Source organism: Bison bison, unplaced genomic scaffold (genome assembly GCF_000754665.1).
Source record: "Bison bison bison isolate TAMUID 2011002044 unplaced genomic scaffold, Bison_UMD1.0 scf7180017833506, whole genome shotgun sequence".
In the NCBI taxonomy this organism is placed as follows: domain Eukaryota; kingdom Metazoa; phylum Chordata; class Mammalia; order Artiodactyla; family Bovidae; genus Bison; species Bison bison.
The window spans coordinates 1-4,695 of record NW_011472000.1 but is presented as its reverse complement, the minus strand read 5'-3'; the positions used below and the strand labels follow the sequence as shown (position 1 = coordinate 4,695).

Here is a 4,695-nt window from a genome sequence, read left to right as displayed (position 1 = left end):
GGGCCACGAGGCACCCTCCTTTCCGTAGCTCGCCATCCGGACCTGCACCGAGGTCCCCGCCAGGGCCCCGGCTCCAGCTGAGCTCCTCCGGACCTGGGGCAGCGCCGGCTCCCTGCTGGGGGAGCCGCTGGAGGGTTCAGGGCACGGCGGGAGGAAGGCGGGGTGCGCGGGCAGCGCCCCCGCCCTTGCGTTTCCCCTTCCTCCGCCGGCGCTTCCTCTCCCGGCCCGGCCCTCTTTGTTTGCCCCGGCGTGCGGGCTGGCCTGTGGTTATATTTAGGCGGCAGGTGTGGGAGTCACTACCAGCAGGGTCGCCCGCTGGCCACGGCCACGACGCCCACGTGATGCCCGGGCGCTATAAATAGCCCCCCCGCAGCCCGGCCGCCGGGCGTCCGCGGGGAGGCCGGCGCGCCCCGCGCACTGAGTCTCGGCCGCCGCGCCCCGGCCCTGCCCGGCCCCACGCGAATGGAGGCAGCGGCAGGACGCTTGCCCGCCGGTGAGCCGGGGCGCGAGGGCGGGGGGCGTGCCGGGAGGACCCCAGCCCCGCCCCGGGGAGGAAGCCGTGCCCTCAGAACCAGCCCCTCCCGCACCCACCCTACGGTGCGTGCGGGACAGGGGGTAGCCGCCCACTGCCCCACCCGCGCCCTCCCAGCCCGATCCTGCGCACGGTGCTCCCACACACCCCCCGCTTAGCTCTCCTGGGACCCCAATGAACCCTGGCCCTGCAGCCTTCCCCCATGTCAGACAGGGTCCCGGGTCCACGGAGGCTGGCACTCTGGAAGCCCTCTGGAGTCAAACTCCAGCTCCTCGGTCAGCTGTGCCACTGGAACTTGAGGCTGGGAACTCCCATGGGGAGCTCTTCCCGGGCCTGGCCTGCTCAGGGCCCTGGAAGGTCCCCCAGCCCGCCCTGGCCTGTTTACTTGTCTGCGAACAGGGGCCAGGCGGGGCCCTCTCCTAATGGGTCTGGAAAGGAGGACTGTCAGGGACATAGCAGAGAGCTCAGAGCCTCGTGCTGGGCAGCTGGGGCCCCAGGACAGCCGCGTGGGGCTGGTGGTGGGAAGGCAGAGGGAGGGGCCTCGTGCTTCCAGGAGGGCTCCTGTGTCCCGGGGTGGAGGTGAGGGTGGGTGTGAGGGGTACCGGCTGGTGGACTTGGCTCAGCCCTGCCTGGGGGCCTGCTCGGTGACCTCACAGTGGGGGTGGTGTGGTTAGGAAGAGGGGTTCTGCCACAGGGGGAGGCCGCAGGCCTGGTTGAGCCTGGTGGGACAGCCTGGGGGCAGCAAGGGGGCTTTTACTGTTTCCCTCTCACCTGGGGGTGGGGCCCTAGACGTTGAGGAGACAAGTCGGGTGTCTGGCAAGACCCCAGCCCAGCTGGGCCGTGATCTTGGTCCAGCCTCAGCCCAGACCTTGACCCCATTCCATCTAGGGCCCTGACCCCTGCCCCCAGCCAGCCTGACCCTGGGCCCCTGCCTGCAGGTGACAGGTTTCACATGGGTAGGACTGTGGAGTGGCTCTCCAGGGACGCTGGCAGGAGAGCCAGGCCGTTTGCCCTTGCCCACAGGGTCTCCCCAGGTGTCCAGAAGGTTGGGAGGTGGCGGGTTGGGCCCTCGGGAGAGGCCTGTCGTCCTATGGCTTCCCAGGGCCCCTTCCCTCCCTTCCATCTGTAAACAGGCATGCCCGGGGACCTCCCGCAGCCCCAGGAGGGCAGGTTCTCACGTGCTGTTCAGGGCGCCTGGCGGCTGGCTCTTTCCTCGCCTGCACTCGGAGTGGAAGCGCGCTCTGGGATGGTGCGCGGTCCCTTCTTCCTGCCTTTGACCTCCTCCCTGGGGACCCCCACGTAACCTTCCTGAACCGGGCAAGGGGCAGAGTGTGAGCCTGGAGCATCTGTGGAGCCGCCCGCTGCCCCCACCCCACTGTGTCTGGGTCCCAGCTGCAGGCCCGGTCTGCACCCTGGCTGAGGCTCCAGGGGCCCAGCCGGCCTGGTGGGCAGCTGGGGAAGGGGGTGCTGGGCGGGGCAGAGGTAAGAGGTGTTGGTTGGGTGGATGAAGGACCTGCCCGGTAAGCAGGTGTGGATTCTGACAGCGGGGCCGGGCTGAGCCCAGTGGCTGGAGGGGTCTGCTGAGGGGGAGTGACAGGGGGCCTGGAGGTGCTTGGGGCCTAGAGAGGGAGAGACAGGCCTGGAGGTGCTTGGCGGCCATCTCTGGGGCCCGGCCATGCGCCTCCTTGAGGCCCTGTCATGGTGAGACCCCAGTCCCGGCACCTGTGTGGTCACCACCTTGGCAAGCACCTGGCGGCCGGCCCCGGCCTGCGGGCTCCTGTGGGCTGTCCCTGCTTCTTTGAGCTCCTGGGGGGCAGTGGCTTGTTTGCTTCCATCGTGTGGTCAGCCCTGTGGGTGAGTGGTGGACAGTGGCCCGGGGCAGAGGCTGACCAGAGCCTCCGGTTTCCATGGGGGAGCCCTTGAGAGACGTGTGAGGTGGCTCGTGTCTGTGGGGGGTGCTGCCACGCCGCCCCCACCCCCCACTGTGCTCTGTCACCGTGGCCTCTGTGCCGGAGCCCCTTCCCCCGAGGACGGGGGGTGCTCCAGAGTGATCTGGGCTCAGAGACTCCGCAGAGGCCAGAATTCCACGGAGGAGGGAGCTGACCGTCTGATGGCAGGGGCGGGGCGTTGTGGAGGGGCCCGGGCTTCGAGGGGTGGCTCTGTCATCACAAATGCCTTGAAATTGTGTGTCGGGGTTCAGCACACTCGTGGTTTCCCTGAGGGGGAAACCGAGGCCCGGTGAGGGAGGGGCACGGGCCGGGACCCCTTTTCATTGCCTTCTCCCCGCTCCCCAGACGCTGCCTGCCGCTGACCAGCCTGGGATTTATGGAGAGGCCCTCGGGGGGCAGCCCTGAGTACTGCCACGCCCAGCATCCGCACCGCGCCCGCTGCTGAGGCCCCCGCGCCTCCGGCCTCACCATTGCCCTCGCCCGCTCATGGCCCCCGCCACCTGGCCCGGGGCTGGCTCTGCGGCCTGAGCCCCCCGCCCCGTTCCAGGACTTGCCGTACCCCAATGGGGTAACGTGACGGAGGCCCCGCGTCACTGCCGCCCACTGTCCGCCTGCGGCCGCTGCCTGCCATCCCCACCCCACGGCGGCCCCGTTGGTTCAGTTTCAAGTTCGTTCTGCCTTTAAATCCTTGGCGTCTGGGGCCTTGGAGCAGAGTGGCCCTCTAGCCGTCCACCGATGCCGAGGGGGGTGTCCCCGGCGACAGGCGCAACGCTGGCCACAGCTTCGGCAGCCGGATTCACTTTGGGCTTTTTAAAGTTTTTTTTGCTGAGGTTTTTGGTGGTGGTTATTTCTGCTTTTGCCCCCTAGTAATCCTCCAGCCCTGAGAGGCAGGAGCTTGGACTCGACCCGTTTTACTTCTGGGGGCTCTTTTGTTCTTTCTGTGTTGTAAAGTGTTGGGTTTTCTTTTTTTAATCATCCACCCGTGATCCGGGCAGCATCCTCCCCCCACCCAAGTATTTGCACAATATTTGTGCGGGGTCTGGGGGGCAGGTTTTTTTTTTTTTTTTAAGCATTTTCTTTCTCTTGGACAAGCACAGGGATCTCGTGCCCCTCGGGTTCTGGGGGTGGTGGGCCCTTATTGCGTTCACATCCCCAGCCCCATCTGCGGACAGCAGCCATGGCGCGGATGAACCGGCCGGCCCCTGTGGAGGTCAGCTACAAGAACATGCGCTTCCTCATCACGCACAACCCCACCAATGCCACCCTCAGCAGCTTCATCGAGGTGAGCATCCGGCACGCCTCATGGCCAGGCTGGGGGCCTGCGAGTGAGAGGAGAGCTTGGGATGACAGGCCCCCTGGGAGAGGCACACGAGGGTGTGTGTGGGGCTGGGGTCTGAGGGCTGTGGGGGTCAGTGGGGTGGGCAGTGGGACCCGTGCCGCGTGAGCAGAGACAGGTGCGGAGGTAGGAGGTGAGACAGGTCTCGCTTCCTCAAGACGTCCCTGTGGCTGGTGCGGTCCCGAGCCCTTTGATGGCCATCTGGCCTCTGTACAGAGGCTGAGCAGGAGGAGAGGGGGGTGGTGGTCCCCCCAGGAGAGGACCGGCTGCTTAAACAGCCTGGAGAAAGCAGAGCGGGGACAGGGCATGAAGGCCTGCTCCACAGCCAGCCCAGGTTGTGGGAAGCCCATGGGCTCCAGGGACTCCTTGGGTTGGAACCCGGCTGGGAGCTCTTAGCACAGGTATCTGTGTGAGGAAGGGCTGGGCAGCAGTCCAAGCCAGTCATAGGAGAGAGTGACCACTGTACCCCGAGAGCCAGCTGTTGAACTGTCTGCTGCTCGTGGCCCCGGCAGACGGAACCAAATGTTTGCAGAGCCTGCCGTTCTCCGCGGGGCTCCTGGAGGAGACTGGCCTCTGCAGTGCTCCTTGCTGTTTACAGAGCCTGTGACTGTGTGCTGCGCCTTTTGTGACCTCAGACCTCCAGCCATTCCCTCTGCAACAAGATATAAGCCCCTCTGAGTGCTCCTTATGGTTGAACAGGGGCCCGGACACAGGAGGACTTCAGCAGCTGTGTAGACGCTAGACTATGGAGGGAGGCAGTGGGCACCCTGCCGTCGGGAGACCTGGACTCTAGACATTGAGTCCACAGGGGACCCTGTGGAGGAGGGCTGTCCCCCTTCATGGCCCATGATTGGGGTCAGGGCTCAGAGTGTGACCAG

At 66.3% G+C, this 4,695-nt stretch overlaps 1 long non-coding RNA gene across 2 annotated transcripts; it reads left to right on the top strand.

The window, feature by feature from the left end:
- Positions 1 to 285: 285 nt before the first annotated feature.
- On the top strand, positions 286 to 4,680 carry LOC104983045. 2 transcript variants are annotated; one of them, XR_824588.1, is made up of 3 exons: positions 286 to 493; positions 2,827 to 3,763; positions 4,350 to 4,680. It is a non-coding gene; the product is annotated as an uncharacterized LOC104983045 (long non-coding RNA). The 2 variants fall into 2 exon arrangements; XR_824589.1 differs by lacking the exon at positions 286 to 493 and adding an exon at positions 560 to 1,781.
- Positions 4,681 to 4,695: the final 15 nt, after the last annotated feature.